Source organism: Gouania willdenowi, chromosome 1, assembly GCF_900634775.1.
Source record: "Gouania willdenowi chromosome 1, fGouWil2.1, whole genome shotgun sequence".
In the NCBI taxonomy this organism is placed as follows: Eukaryota; Metazoa; Chordata; class Actinopteri; order Blenniiformes; family Gobiesocidae; genus Gouania; species Gouania willdenowi.
Window position 1 is genome coordinate 25,947,230 of NC_041044.1, and position 17,325 is coordinate 25,964,554.

At 38.5% G+C, this 17,325-nt stretch overlaps 1 long non-coding RNA gene across 5 annotated transcripts in view; it reads left to right on the forward strand.

The window, feature by feature from the left end:
• LOC114470076 (uncharacterized) overlaps positions 1–16,547 on the forward strand; it is a 34,279-nt gene extending 17,732 nt beyond the window's left edge. For 2 of the 5 annotated variants that reach the window (XR_003674826.1, XR_003674825.1), the window contains exon 3: positions 12,541–16,547. This is a non-coding gene — a long non-coding RNA (uncharacterized LOC114470076). Of the gene's footprint in view, positions 1–9,185 lie in introns of all 5 variants that reach the window. The other 3 variants (XR_003674828.1, XR_003674827.1, XR_003674823.1) reach the window with 3 other exon arrangements.
• Positions 16,548–17,325: the final 778 nt, after the last annotated feature.

Here is a 17,325-nt window from a genome sequence, read left to right on the forward strand (position 1 = left end):
CGTCTTTAACACTTTCCTGTTGCTAAACTAAAAATATGGACTTACTGTTGTAAGTGATCACTATTTCAATTGTTTAAAACAGGTTGAATTACTGCTTTTTGGCACTTTTACTGCACTGACTCAAGATCTTCTTATCTGATGATCAAAGTGCTGAAAACAAAGGGCTGCTTTTAAACACTTCAAAGGCTGGTGGTCACACTCAAAGGTGAAGTGACAAAGCTGCTTCCAACACATTGGATTGCAAAAAACAAAACAAAAAAAAAGAAATAAAATGCACACATCTAGATCCACAGTTTAGATAAAGTAGTGATATTAGCGGTAGAAGTGTTAGAAGAGTTGTGCAATAACAGTTTTTAGTTTCCATCTGCCGAGACAAAAATTTGGAAGAGTGGGTCAGAACGTGAAGCCCAACCTAAAGGTTAAACTTTTAAACAGCCGGTAACCGTGTAAAGATGAAGTTCAGATTGAAGACATTGATACAGTAGAAAAACGAACATCCGTGCGCATCGCAAAGTAATCTCACATTCTCTTAGTTTGCTCACATCTGGTGACATTTCAAATTCTCTGTGTGCCTAATTGTCAAGTTGCCTCTGGCTATATTCAGCAGAGAGAGGATAAAAATGTCTCAAAGCAACATCAGATGGGAAGATATACAGGCTGAAAGAAACGCAGCAGCCCTGATCCTGGCAGCAGCGCTGTAGAAACAGATATATGCTGTAAATCATCTTGTTAAAACACACATGTACATAACTGGACAAACAGCCCCCTCATCCCGAGGCTGTATGAGAGGATTGGGTCGGACTGGACAGAGTTTGAAGAAGAAACTTGGCAAAACGCAGTGCACCAAATTCCACCCAGCAGTCCAGTGTCTGTCTGACGTAAACTTTTTTTAAACTGTAGGAGAGGCGAATTTGGTCTTTAAAAGCAAAGGTTTTACCATTAAAATGATTTAAAGCTTAAATACACAGCCTTTTTAGTAAAAGCAATCAGTTCTTGAAATTATTGATATTAATAAAAAACATTCTCAAAATGTATGCGTGTTTGCTGTTTTGTCCAAGAGGTGCTTACTTCATAATGTCTAAAATGGCAGTTTATACGTATACACACACCAGTCAAAGCTATTTCCCCCCCTTTTTAATAGCTTAGCCTTTTTTTTTTTTACGATTACTGTGGCAACAGCAGTGACGCTTAATTCTAGAAATACAAGCTAGTATAACCAGAGATGGGTATTATTAATATTATAATATTAGTCATAAAATGTAATATTAATCTACATTATTATAATTTTTTCCACAGATATTGAAAAACTGACTTATGTTGTTTTTTGAGACAAAACAAATAGGCTAAAAACAAATATGGCACTTTTTCCATTGCTAAAGTTAAAAAAGTGTCCTTATTTTGCACAGATGATGTATATGGGCAGAATAATCATGTGGGGCATTGCATTTAAAGTAGCCTTAAACTGTTCTTTCTATGGAGAGATGTATTATGTGATCTAAAATTGGAGGGAGGAAGTCTATGTACTGTATATTTCAGAATTGATTATTATCGGAAATTTAGTGTTGGCCAATATCGTATATCTGGAAAAAACAAAAAAAACTAATATCAAACATCCCTAAATATAACACTAGACAATAAATGGATGTGGTTACTGTAGGTATGCAGCAGCCAGTGAATAGCCCAGTTGGATGAACCATAAAACTATTGTATTGTGGCTCATCTTCATATATCTGTGGTCTGCCATCACTGAGGTGACATATTGGTTGACGCTTGCTAAAGTATTGTTTTTAGATATTGATCTAACCCTAATACTAAAAAAACATATGCTTTGAACTGCTATTATGCATTCAAAAGAGACCTCGCCTTAGGCCTAGTTCTGGAGCAGTATTTTAAAAAATTCAGATTAAGGTTTTTAAACAAAGCTGCATTAATTAAAACCAAAACATAAGCCTTTGGTCCACATTCAGAGAAGTATTTTGTCCTTTGTTGCAATTTACTACATTTGTATGATTGTAGCAAAGCTAGATAATAATAATTCATTGACTCTTAGGATTAAGGGAGCTTATTTTACATAACTTGGGCTAGGTACTGTGACACTGGATAGTAAAATCAGTTTAGAGTCATTACAATAGCAATGGGATCCTTTACTGGTGAGCAAAGAGTTAAGTAAAAAATCCCCCAGTTTAACTGAGCTGTGCTGTTTAGCTGGTTACCATTGTGGTGTGTGCGACCAGGCTGGAATTGAGCTTCAGTAATCAAGATAATTAACTGGTCACAGCCTTTTTTTCTGTCCTAGCATGCCTTTTCTCCAATCCCAGCTCTTTTCTTTCAATTCCGTCCCACTTGGCAATCGTCACACATAGAGCTTTGAAGTGAACATAAATAGGAAGACATGCATGCTTAATGAGAATGGGTTAAAAAATGGCTTAATCCCTGTTTGAACCATGCAGATCTGCTCTCTACACTAAATGTCAAGGCAGTTAAATAGCTTAATTATGTCGTCTGCTCACACAAATAGTCCCACGGCAACATTAGCTATTTGTGCCAGGCAGAATATGACTGTGAGACTGAAAAGGTTTCATTAAGAAAGTCCTACACCGTACTTTAAAGCTTCCAATACTGTCACGTCCCCCTCCCATTTGGAGTGGGAGGTTGTTGCTAGCACTGAAATGTTTTGGCTCTCTTTTGCTGTATGTTTGTGTTTGAATGCAGGTGATGCAGTGTTTTGGTTTCCAATTAGCCATTGGAAATAAAACCCATATACAAAACAGTAAATGTGGCCACAATGCAATAAACTGCAAAGGTCATGCTAACAAAGATTTTCCTTATTTTACATCATCATGTATGTTAAACAGCAAGCAATCTGAAAGCTTGTTCTTCCAAATCCCCAAAAATATACTGTATTCAAATATTTGTTATTTGATATATATATATGATCATATATTGATATATGATATTAGTCCGACAGCAACATCACAGTAATATAACATGCACTGTTAAAAGCATATTACTGCAGCACTTCTCTCTCTCAATGTGCACACACCTCAGCAGCAGCAACACCGTGTCACTTACAGCAGCTCATACGGAGGCTGCTGCACGCACATGAACAACACATGCACTACAGAGTTCTAGTGTAACAATTACGAATCCAACATAATGTAAATCAAGCAGCAGTAATTACCTTTCAAGCAGAAAAGTCTCTATTTCCATTGAGAGAGGACTCAGTGAGCCTCTTTTTGTCACGCAAACAACTAGTTTCATGTAAAGCTGTCCTTACATTGTGACAGCTTCAGCAAATATAACAAAAAGTCACTTTTATAAGAGTTGTAGACTGAACCTTTAAATACTTGTTAAAACTGTAGTCTGCCTTTTACTCATGGACAATCCTTTAGATTAACCGGCTGTTATAGATGCACTAATTGATGGTTTTATAGACAGTTAAACAATTTCAAAGTAGTACACACTGTTTTCATTTCTTCACTTTTTAATTCACTTTGATAAACTTAATGCAATCTTTTTAAATATATTTACAGACATCCAATCTAGAAGTTTTAGTCCATACATTGGATACATTCACCAAGGCATTTATCCTCTAATCCACTTACTAAAGCACATTTATTGCACAACACAAGGTACATTCTGAACAGCCCACCCCATTCTAACCTGGTAACAAAGTAATCCACACATTAGGGATGGGCGATAATGACAACAAAAATGATCCCGATAATTTCTAGTATTTATCACGATAACGATAAAAATCACGATAAATAAAAACTATAAATAAAAAAATTCACAACTTAGTGTAAACAGATTCCTTACAAACACAAATAAATCTGAATACATCAACACTAGACACATTTAAAAAGGCTACAATAACTGCTGACTCAAACAGCTCATGAGCTGATATTTTATGAAATATATTTGTGCATGTGGATCACTATTAGTGTTATTTTATGTAATTCATTTATTTCCTCACTTGAAATAAAATTATTTTTTTAAAAAAAGCACATTATAAGCACAAATAACTTCAATAGTGTTTTTACTGCTGATGAAATATAATTAAAAAATATTGAATGAATGAATAGTGACATTAGTTATTATGTTAATATTTATTTCACACAACGTGTGACATGTTTAGCTTTTATTCTTCCATACAAGTGTTAAATCTGACCATAAACAAATTGGTGGCTCTCTGTGGCTTTATGATAGTAAGATGTGTTCTTTTAATCTTTTTACTTGGTCTATTCTTTATATGGAGGTTAGCATTAGCACTTAGCTCAGTCTGAGTGTCATTGTGTTAGCTTAGCATAGTTAGCTTTAGTAAGTAATCAAGTTTTATTTATAAAGCGCTTTTTGCAGATAAAATCACAAAGTGCTATACAGAGTTGTGGTAAAAGTACAAGTGCAACACAATAGAATAATAAAACAAGAGTGCATAAACATCATAAGAGCAGCAACATTAAATAAAAATTAAAATCCAGTTAACTAAAAAAAGTTAGTTGATTTCTGTCACCGTGTTTGTGGAACTTTGGATGGATCTGACGGAGGAACTTGAATCGGTTTCCTTTGTTGGATTTTTATCTGGTTTTAACCAAGTAGCGGCTCGTGTTGTATTGCAGCATAGTAGCTTCAGGTAGCCGTGACGAGCACACAGACACACAGACGGCGGGGGGGCGGTGGCGGTGCACACCGTGCAGAGCTTCCATAAACAACGTTCCGCTCCAGAGAATAATAAGTTGTTCACAACAAACTGGGCAGTTTTGGCCCGTGGAACGCGCTTTTTTTTGGGCATTCTTGGCTAAATTGAGGGGCAAATGGCCCGTGGCCCTCGCTAATTTCAGACATGGGAATTTATCGACAAATTCTTCCCGGTGAGAATGTTTTTGACGATAAATCATAAACGATAAAATATGGCACATTCCTACCACACATGCTCAACCTTCACATAGAGAGACACGTTCACCACAGGGGAAATCCACAACTTTTAATCTAGGAATCAGCAACCTCACCATTGAGCAGCCTAAAATAAATGATTTATTGGTAGTGTAAAGGGTAGCAATGCTGCCTTAGAGCTTGATGATTTTTAGTTTTATTCTGACCAGGACCCAGATTTCTCTGTGTAGAGTTCCTCACATGTGCATAGGTTTTCTACAGCTACTCCAGTTGCCTCTCACAGTCCTAAAATATGTATCAAGGGTATAGATAGTAGATGGAACAGTCAATATAAGAAACTGCACATTTGAGGTGTAACATTTCAGCAAGAACAATGCAGCCTGGGTTTTCTCTTAATACTTTGGTCCCTACCAATCCTTCTTAGGTTGATTGACACTAAATGCCATGTAGGTTTGAATGTGCTTGAGAGATTGTCTGTCTCTGTGTTGCAGCTTTGACGGACAGGTGACATGTTCAGTGTGCACTGTGCCATTTATCCAATCTGTGAGAAACGTATGCGGTCTGTGTCTCTGGTGTGGATGAAGTTCTTATAGCAAATGTCTTGATCTTTATAGATTTTTTTTTTGTAATAAGTTATAACTGCAGAGGTCGTCCATGAAGCAGCTCATTAAATAGGGCAGCTTAAAACTTCAATTGGATCGTGATTTAGTTAAATTAAATGTTTTCTTTTGTTCATTTAAATAGAAAAACTAGTAAATGTAAAATATGGTACATTATTATGGTAGATATCAGCACTCTGTTCTTAGCAGGAGATACATGATCTATTCATGGGATTCCTTTTCAGTGCAGCGCTCACTCCTGAATTTCGCCCTCGGGAAACAATAAAGGGTTTCTTATCTCATCTCTTTGTGACTGTTTGGTTTGTCTCTTAATTGTTGATTTGTGACTCTAAATTACAGTATAAGTAGGTGTACATTTCTGTGTTTGCCAGTCTTTCTGCAACAAAGTATGCCTGTTAGTAAAAGCGTCCTGGGTCACTGAACCTCAGTTAGCTCCTAATGCACAATTAGCACCTTGAATGGCCGATCTGTCCCGGGAACTACTCTGGTGGTCATAAAAAGAGCTATTAAAGTGAAAGTATAATCACTAAAATGTAGTGGTGAGACAATACACTCACGAGACGAGATTTTAAGAAGACTACAATGACAAAATATATGACTGGACCAACAGACTTTAATTTAACCGAGTTGCACATGCATTTTGAAATGTTTTATTATAACTCTTAACATGCATGATGTAAGCATAAGCTTTTAATAAACTACTTCTTTCACAAATTGAAACTAAAACTAAAATGTATAAAAGTTAAAATAAAATTGTATATTTGTTTCTTTTTTTAAGCGCAAACAATATTATGTGCAAAACCAAATCAAAGTTCAACTCTGTCGACAATACAGAGTGCAAATAGTGCAACCAGAGCCTGACCAAGTATGTCATTAACAACATTCTGCAACTACACAGCCATGTTCTTTTAACTGTTAATAAACTTCTTCCACAAATTGAAAGTAGAATTAAAATTTACTCCTTCTCCACTTCTTCTTTTATTTCTCTTGCTTTAGGTTCAGGCTAGACGTAGCAAGAGCGCATTACTGCCTCCACAGGTCACAAATAGAAGTTTGGATAGCACACACAATAAAATGAAATAAACATTTTGAAAAATAAAAAATATCTTGCGAGACAGATTTTTTAATGCGACGAGAAATTTAGTTTTTTATCTCACAAGATCTCGTCACACCCCTACTAAAATGTAATAGAAGTCCATTCATTTTTAAAAAGATGAATGAAAGGAAGCTGCTGTCTTCTAATATCGAAAACTAAAAATCCATATTTGAACATGGGAATGAGTGAGCGCAAATTTGTCCCTTGCAGTTCACCTGTACCAACTATACAACACATCCTAGGGCAGGATGCTTTTGATGAAGCAGTGGGCCTAATTTAGGCCAAAGTATTCTCAGTAGCTGTCACCTAACTCCCAACAATCTCAGCTAACACTATGGAAGCTGTGTGTGTGCTTGCATGTGTGTGTTTATCTTGTGAGCTTGGTTGTAAATTGAGGAAATACACACCACATGCCGTTTCCAACCTGACAAGACGGCGCCCCAATTGTAAAGACAAAGCAAGGCATCCTCAGCCTTTTTAAAAGCCAAATTGTAGCTCTACAAGCAGTGCTTTTGTTTCTCTCATGTGTTTTTAGGTTTTAAAATGATATTACTTATTATCAAGCATCATCCCAATAATGCAGCCAATTCCTCAAAATGTTACTCCTTTTCTCCAAAAGGAATTGGCTTGGATATAAAGCTTGCTTGGTCATAAAAGAACCAAACAGGCGCAAACTGTGCCAAAAAACCAGCAAAAGCTAAAGACGAATGCCAAAAGCTGCTGCCAACGCCTTCAGCTTGCACTCAGCGTTCTGCTTTTACTAGTGCATAGAAAAATGATATTTTTCCTTCTTTGAATTACACATTTTATTTAGCTAGAAATAAAATTCCTAGCATATGAACAATTGTTTAATGCAGCGACATATATTTTATAAAGTAATAGTGGTTGGAAGAGCGCACACACACGAACAAAAAAAATCTGTGAAGGCACAAGGTTTTCTAATGAACCCTGTAGGAGAGTCTTATGACACTCTGATCTCAGACTTGTCGTCATTTTAAATGAACGAGCTCCGACTTGTCAAAGATTTCTCTGAATACTGAGAAGGGAGCTGAGCAGTGGTAATGCATCCACAGGACCACACAGCAGTATGGTCAGATCATGTTGTCAGAGACCGTATTTAAAATCTGGGTCAGAGTCCAGTCTGTAACTTCACTCTCAGCACTACGCTACACTCCATCTTTAGCATTTTTACTCATCTTCATTGCTTCCAACAACCCTTTCTCGGCCTTCTCTCCGTCTCTGGTAACGAGCACAGATTTTTATCTCCTCAATCACTAATCATGTTCAGGTCTATGTATTTTTATTCTGTGACTGATCTGTGGTTGTCTTCTTCCTAATATTTGCACACAGGCAGCAGCTTTTCCTTAGGTGTATGCTTAATTCATCAAGAGGTTCAGCCTAAAAAATACTGGCTTTAAACGAATTAATCTCATTACACTTTGAAAATTAGTGAAGGTCCCTATCTCAAGAATTAAAGCATGATGGAACCAGCATGGCGGCAGAGCATTGGCATTCAAAAACAGCTTTTACGCACACATTTGTTGTGGACTCGCAGGCTTATCTGGGTTTTCAGGATAGCTCTCATTGTGACATAACTTAGAAATGTTTGATTCCAACAAATAGCTCTATGTTCTTTCCTCTGTTCACTTTTAGTTTTTAATGGTCTGAGCCGTGGGATGTTTTCCCTCTAATATTTTCTCTTCGTATGTCACTACACTGGTACATCAGACTCCTCTGCACAATAGTAACAACACACATTACCAAAAGCATGACCAAAATGGCCTCGCTCTCACCCTTGTTTTCAACCTGCTCCCTAAAGGCTGTTTTATGCTCGACACATCCGCGAGCCGTGCGTACAAATCACGTAATTTTTGCAGCCACGCCCCCCCGCGTGGGCACTCTTTGCGGAAACATTTCCGTGTAGAGCGCCTCCACATTTTTCTAACTATGCGGAAGAGCCGCACAGAAAATCATGGCTGCCTTCAGCCTCTTCAGACCTCAATCTCCTCATGTGTGGAACCACAGTCTCCTACTTTTAGTGGTGGTAAGTGTTTTTATTGTTCTTTACTTATATCAGAGGCAGACAACTTTTATCACAGTGGGGCCACAAAAATGCGTTTGTTTGATCGGAGAGTCATATGATCAACATTAATGTCAGAATTTAAAATAATGAGTGATCTGAGCATTATTACAGGAAAGAACAAAAATGTTATAGTAATTTTGTGTATTTCTCTCATTCTGTGTATGTCTGTCGTCTTGCTCGTTGTGAGGCATTTTACTGTATTTTCCTGCAATGTTGTAATTCTACATTTTTTTTATTCTTGCTCATGTGTTGTGTATTTTTCTGTCATTTTGTACATTTACTTTGGAGGCCGCATAAAATTAGACCAAGGGCCGGAAGTGGACCCTGGGCTGCCAGTTGCCTTACTGTTGTTCCATTATATAATTACTATTATTGGTGTTGTTTCATTATTATTATTATTGCTTATTTATATGCCTCTCAGTGCCTTCATAATTACCTCTCTGGGATAAATAAAGTTTTTTCTGATTCTGATCACTTCTGCCTTACTGCTCAGGTAAAAGGAGTGAGTCACCAGGAACAGAGTTGAAGAAGAGAGATGCTGACCTGCTTGGAAATAGATGAGTAGATATTGAGAAAGTGAGAGCCACCATTAAAGACAGCACACACAAGATTTGGCTGTGTTGTTGCTGATATGCTGGAATCCATCCCAGCACACAATGTTGAGCCAGTCAAACATATAATCTACCAAGTGCTGTATGAGAATATAGAATAGAGGTCACAAATAAGTGCAACTCTTTTTTTTTTTTTAACATATTTTATTTCTTTTGTTACAGTGTGTTGCAATAAAAACAGTTTTGTACTTCTAATTCACTGCAGTCCTGTATTTTCTTCATTCTTGTTCAGCGTACCTTTTCTGATTACATTCTCCTGCCAGGGAACAAGTCCCTGTGGTGTCAGGAACAATGACTTGACATCATTTGGAGCTCAGAGTGCTTTCCTGAGACGGCCAATGTCCAACAAGTTGTTGTGGCCTGCTATCACTGCCCTCCACTCTACACTCACAGGATCACCCGTGTGTGTGTAGAGGAGTCTGTGAACCTGGGAGGGATGGAACTGGTTGCCGTGGAGTTGGCAGCATCTGTGCTGCTTAAATAATTGTGCAGGGCAACACAGGCCTTCAATTTTCTGTGGGTGGAATTCCATCGATCGTCCCAGGATTCGCCATCGTGCTGCCAGTATGCCGAAGCTGTTCTCTATCACCCTCCTGTGTTGTAGATTTTCTGGGCATCGCTGAGGTTTTTCCTGTAAGTACAGTGACATGAGGATAAGATGATATGTCCTTTGTTTATCCCACTATGGGGAATTTGCAGAGATTCAGCAGCAGAAAAATAGAAATATATACATACATGGGCCTGTACGCAGTACAGATAGAAAAAGGGAAAATCATGTTGCAAGACAGGAAATTGCACAGTAAAAATAAAAAACACAAAATAAAAAAAATTGTTTTGCCATTGTTCAGGTTATACACAGTACAGATAGAAAGAGAGAAAACCATGTTGGAAAAAAGAAGAAAAAAACAAATTGTCGTGTTGACATACAAAAATGTTTTTATCATGATCACCAATAGATATATAGTATACCTGGAAATTGGCGCATCAGGTTTTGTTGAAGAGGAAATGCAGCATCAGCCAGGAACACATGTGGTACAGGGACTGTAGTTCCTGGAAGGTTTGCTCCTATGATTTAAAGGACGAGTCGACCACCTTTGCTTTCTTTTCCGTCTCAGTTGTAACAAATGACAACAAATTTCGTCTTCCTCGAGGAGAAATAGAAGTAGACGCAGTCAAGCCGTCGGCGCCATGTTGTACTCAACGGCTATTTCTTCTACTGTACTTTTGTACCGTGGTTGGCATGTGTTTATAATACACTGCCCCCTGCAGTTTGGTAGCGGAAGCCGCACAAAGTATAAATGCATTACAACTATCGAAGCAATTCACCGAATGGGCGCAGCAGCAGCTCCAGCTCACAACTGAACTTTTTCTCTTCGTTTTCCTTCAGTTTACCTTGTTTACCTGTATTTTTTTATTCTTAGTGTGTTCCTTTATTTCTTTCAAACATGGACGCTAAAACTGCACTTTTTTTTCTGCTGCTTGTGTCTGCAATTTTTGCGATCGTGTCGGGAAATACTGCTCGGATTGTTTACAGCCGAATCAGCTGTTAGCACTCCGTCCACATCCCCATGAACTGAAGGGGAAACGACGGGGATGTTGCGCTCGGCCAAAGCGCAGAGCAAGGAGGAGAAAATCATGGGGAATGTTCGATCTGTCTCCAATAAGATGGACGAGCTAGCGGCGCTAAGAGATGAGAAGGTCTTCCGGGAGGCGAGCCTGCTAATGTTTACGGAGTTGTGGCTCACAGTGCAATAGGTACGTAAATGTATGGTTATGTCACCTTATTTAATCAAAATCGAAATCAAATCAAGCTTGGATTGGACAATGGCTGTTTTTGGGCGGGGTTTGCGAAAGGTCAATTACACAATATAATAAACCTATATTAGTCTGTCTTGCAAGAAAAAAAACATGCATAGCTTTTGTGAAAAGATTGCACTAAATACAGTCTTAAAATCTGATGACATATGAAGACAAAAATGTATGTAACAACAATATGGTTAATATGCAGGTTGGAGACAAAAACTGTCAACAATAATATAATACAGAAAATAGAGAAATTATGTGAACTTTCGGCAGAACTTGAAAATCCAGTGCCTCTCTGTGGGAAACAAGCTCAAAGAAAGTTGTGATGCAACAATTTGAGCCTGAATTTGAATCCAAAATTCTCAGATGCATTTATGTTTTCCTAACTTGAGTGGTGTTGGTACATGTTTCGCACTGCTTAGCTGTCAAATAATGAATCTCATTTGCCAACACGTTACTACTGCGATAAATCATCTTAGTTTACTGTGGTGCTAAAGCTACATAAAGGTTTAATCCCTGTTAAAAATAAAAATAAAGCTTTTGCAGGATAATATTGTAAGAATGCGTCTTACTCAGGGTGGTCGTTGGAACAATTGTTATTGCTAACAGAACGTCATGGGTCTAAGCTTGTTTGCGTGCACGATATTGTCTCGGCCTCTATAGTCTACACTGTCCCAGAATTCCCTTCTGAATAGGAAGTAATTTCTTTTATTCATTTTTTTTAAACCACACCATTTATGTCTTTAATATATATATCTATATTATACAGAGTGCAGAGTGATTTGGGTCCCACGGGTTTAGAGGATGGATAGATGTGGTATCTGCCTTTCAACTGGAGGTTTATAGGCATGAATCTTTCCAGACCTAGGCCTAAATGTCAACCCTGGGTTTCATCTCCAAGTATAAAACCCTGTGTGTCTATTTAGCTGGAATGTTTAAATTGACAGTGTGTGTCCACAATGTATCGACAGTTTCTCCAAAGACTAACTCTTCCAATGCTTTCACCAGGGTGGAAGAAATACAGAATGGTTGGCCAGGCCTGGAATTTTCTCTTTTTGTGAGCTAAAAACTTGGTAATTTCTTTTGTCCAGGTGGGATAAGTGGGATGTTTTACTGCCTTCTTAACTTATTTAACGTTAGACGAGAGCTGAAGCCGATACAATAATGTGTTCTTTTGAAAGACGGTTTGCATTTGATTCAAGAAACATTGGTGTTTAAAAAGCTGTAAAGAGAGAGATATATGGAGCTTGAATGAAGTTCAAAAGGACCACTGGTGCCTTATTCACAACAGCAGGTTGGCAGCAGCTGAAACAGCTCCCTTGATGCCATTCATCATGGGAAAATGTGCTTCACTCCTGGTCATAGGCTTCAAACTTATTGTGAACATGGCTGCCAACAGAAACATATGATGACATTGTCCTGTTTTCACATTAGAGTCCTCGCATTAAGGAGAGCTCCCAAGCACTCAGTGACACAAAGAAGGGCCTGCAGCCACCAGCAGAGCTGCTTTACGGCCCTGCTGAGACCTGCCAAGCCCAAAGGCTTCCCTCTCAGAGGCCTCAGAGTGAGTAACAGCCCATGATCATGACACACATGCACAAATTGAATGTTCTGGAACATGTGTGTATACTAACCGATACAATTTTTTACATTAGTATGATACTACACATCTGTATGTCCAAAGTTATTGTTGTAGCGAAAGACACTGCCGATAAATAACACTCAGTTTTTTAAAATTTGTTTTACACCTAGAGAGAAAATAAATGTGTTCCATGTGAGCACACATAAAGAAACATGCCCTTCAACAGGAGTGCTACAGGTCAGCGACAGTTTGAGTTGAAGGTCCAGCAGCCGCTGGATCAGCTGGATTGATCTGTCTGGGTAAACACACCAAGTGGAAATAAGCCCGTTTGTGATTAAGAGCGTCACAGATAGTGTAAGTGTGTGCGTGTCAGTAAATTTGATTCCTTGCAATGATGATTTGTTCAATTTCAGTGGTCCTTTTAGCTTTTTACAATAAATATGCATATTCTCTGCAGATTTGTGTTATCTAGATAATGAAACATAATAGCATCATTAGAGGTATTTCACTCAAGTGAATGTTTTTTTCTTTAAAAGTTTTTCCATTCCATTTTGTTCTGATGTCTGCCACTTATCCGGGTCTTTTTTGTGGGGGCAAGATCCTCAGCTTAGAGGCCCAGACTGTCCTCTTCCCACCAGCTCCTTCAGAGAGAGCCCAAGAGATACCAAGGTCAGCAGAGAGATAATTCCCTCCAGCATGTCCATGCCAACCTCAAGGCCAAGCCTTATAAACACTCAAAGCACTTTACATTGCATTATTCTTTCACTCCACACACAGTGGTGGTAAACAACTATTTTATTTGTAAGATACTGACGGAAGCGAGGCTGCCATACTGCGCCATCAGCCGCTCCGACACCACATTCATACAAGGCAATGTGGGTGAAGTGTCTTGGTCTTGCCTGAAGACACAACGACAGATACCATTAGAGTTTACCCACCCCACTGTAGCACCTGGAATTCTCAGTGGTCTTCCATCTGCCCTGACAGGCAGGTATGTCCACAATTACCAGATACATCATTTTACACTTAAGGAGGATGTTTGAACCAAATATGTTGTTCATATGGTTCTGTATTTTTTCCATTAAGTTTTGATTACATGACAACTCCAAATATAGTGGGAGTGGTTAGCCCCATTTGTCTCAGAAAGCCTCCAACAGACATCACCACCAATTGGGTGACATTTGGGCTTTAAAAAGAATCTTGCAACATTTACATTGTTGCCAGTGGGAAACAAGTTTCTAAAAAGGAAATAAGCAACATATTGGACAGCCCGGGAATCTACAAATTGTTGTTTTCACGACCCATTACAGGGCCACTATAAATTAGTCATAACTAGCAAGAAAGAATGAGCTAATTCTATGTTGAGGACCAGATTGGTTTTAGTCTCTTTTGGCTGGTACAAAATTTGGTTTGGGATGTGGCACGGTTCTCTGTCAGTTCTGATATGTGTGCAATGGTGTCAAATGTAAGGAGGAAGCAGCTAAAGTTGATAGAATTGTGCTATTGCTTCATATTCTACTGAAGTTGACTGTTTTTGCTTATATCCGACTGTCTTTGTGTGGATCATTCTCTGTTCAAAGGTCAGAAGAGAAAGGTTGCTCATAAGTTAATCACAACTGAGCTGTGTCTGAACATAACCATATTTAGCTTTCACATGAGGGCTGACAAAACATTTTCCATTGGTTGTATGGATGTATCTCACTGCAGCAATATGCATGTGTGTGTGTGTGTGTGTACATTACTGAGGATAGAGTTTGTGTCTACTTTAATCTCAGGAATGTTGATGTTGTCCAGAGTTTAATAGAAAGAGGCGTGGGTGTGGAGTAAGAGTCCCCCAGAGCAGAGTTAAGGTCTTAAAGTTCTAAAAAGCCTTGACCCAGACCCAATACACCCACTCACAGGAATACTGCACCTCTTTCCCGGTCCATAATATTTTACTATGTTAGCAATGCAGAAAAAGAATACACATTGACAAATTTGCAGTCAGTAAAAAACATGACCTTAAAAAACAAACACACAATGTATTCAGCATTCATTTTCTCTTGCTTACACTCACACTTAAACATAAAAACTGCCAAACACACCCCGGTTGTCTTGTGTTGTTCGTCATGCAATGAAGAGCACATGACTTAAATCGGGTGTGGTGCATGACCTCTTATTGGACAAAAGCATCCCACAGATCGAGCTGATGAGGAGGACTGCGCCTCTCTGCGTGTCCTGTCTGTCGACAGTCATGAGGTCTCCGTTCGGTTAGCAACACTGTGTCTCGTGGTTCAAAGTCTAAAAAATGTTTGAGCTAAAAAATCCCCCACTTCTTAGAACGTTCTGCTACGGCAGCGCATTGTCAATAAATCATCTGCTTGGCCTGAGGAAAGCAACCCTAACTGAGGGGGAGGAAGCACAAGAAAGAACTCATGTTTTTCAAGAATGAAGGCGTTGATGTATTTTGTTTATGTCCTATAAATGTCTCACCTAGAAGGCCTAGAGTGTTTCATTGACAATGACTGGCTGTGTTTCACACATTCACCATGATGCTCTTACATGCTCACACAGTCAAGCAGAGCCTAAATCCAATTGTCCACTGTCAGAAGTTGTGTCTAATTACCTTATCCTTTTTCACAGGCCTGGAATGATGATCATTTAACCGTGGAAACAATGCTGGGGTGTAATTATCGGAACAATGTATGAATGTCATTTTTAGGAGGTGAGGTATCTGAAAATAAGATGCAATCAAAGAAAACTTATTCCTGAATCTCAAAATATCTCCTCATTCAGTATTAGCTGTGAAGTGAATATTTTTTGACTTTCGCGCATGGGAGAATAGAGCCCATAATTATTACCATACTTGTGAAGTTTTATTACATTGAAAGGACAATAAAGGCTTTTGTAATGCAGGGGTTTCCTTAATTTTTAAAGTATCCGGTGGAAAAGATAAAGTAGAAGGCGGACAACGGATGGGGATGGGGTGTTCTGTTTTGGGGGGAATTTTTGTTATTTTCAAGCTATTTAATACAATCATGAGTATGTGGGCATTATTTACGACTCATTATTTTTGCTGCAATGCCATTTTACATGTATGTATTATAAACTGTAGTATAGAGTGTACATGCATGCTGAACATTGGCCAATAAAAACTCTATCCAATAGGCAAACTAGAAATGTACACCCTTCTTTTGTTCTAGAAAGTTTTATTTGCACTTATTTCACATTATTACACAAAACTTGAGTCTGTCTGTTCTGAATGAGAATGTGGTCCTCAGCCTCCTGAATACCTAACCTGGACATGGCCTGCTGACTTTTTCAGTCAGAGTAATATGAGGTGTGCTTGCCAAAATGTGTCATATTCAGTAGGAAACCCTGGCAATACAATGGATTTATGAAACCCCCTGGATGCCGGGGCAGGACGTAAAAAAGTGGCAACCGACTGGATGGACAGATTAACTCTAGGTCCCATCTACCACGGACTGACGCTAAATGGCATCACCCAAGGACTGATTCAAACCACTGATTACAGACGAGGCACAGGTGCACACAGGCCGTAAACAAACGCATTCAGCACACACCGAGAGTCATTGCACATTGCCTCATATACTCTCAAACTTGCACAACCCTGAACCCAACTAACTGCTTACAGCACCACACGTGTGCGTACAAGCACCAGGGCACAAATCCCACACACCTGTGCCCAATCACAACACACACAACTGTGACCACCCAGTAACACCTGCACCTGGGTCGGGGTCAATTATACTTGTAATTGCGTAATTGGTGATTTAACTATAATTGAAATTGTAATTGAAAAAAATCTGTTGCTGTTCTAATTGTAATTGAGTTCAGATATCTGACTTTGTAATTGTAATTGGTATGAACATTTGATAAAAACTGTCATTTACAACGTAATTGAACGCATAACTGGGGAACCATGATACATACACATACGTAGTTAATTATTAAAATATGTCAGATCAAGTTTACCTGTCAGTTCTCTTGAGGATCATTTTACCATTTAAAAACAAAAAAAACAGCTCAGGCACCCAAATCAAAAATATTAACAGATATTTGCATTGGTAAAGAAGCCTAACAAGGTAAGCATGAGATGAGAAACAAATGAGATGTTAGATAATATTTTTAATGTATTTTACAGCTGATTTAAGAAATCGGTCAAAACCGACCCATTATTAATAGAGATGCTAACAGAAAGCTAACACAAGAGAAAAGGTAAATTGTATGGGGTTATTTTATTAAAGGCTCAGTAAATGTGATTAAATGTAATTGAACTTTAGTAATTGAGAACGAAAATGTAATTGATTTCAGCGGGGAAATAATAATTCTATTTGGAAAAATCCTGGTCAACGTAATTGCATTGTAATTGAACCCTGACCTGGACACATACAGTACAAACATTCACCATCAAGTGAGAGAGAGAAGCCCGGGGTCTGCACCGTGACCCAAACGATCTAAACATGAATCAGCAGTTACAGTACAACAGCCAATGAAATTAGCTCATGCAAAGAAGAGTTTTACATAATGGAACTCAACATCACGCAACATCAGCATGATCGTAATTCGCAGGATGTTGTTGCAGTGCTGATATTCACAAATTCAGTTTTCTGATTGCAAATCAAATTATTAATCTC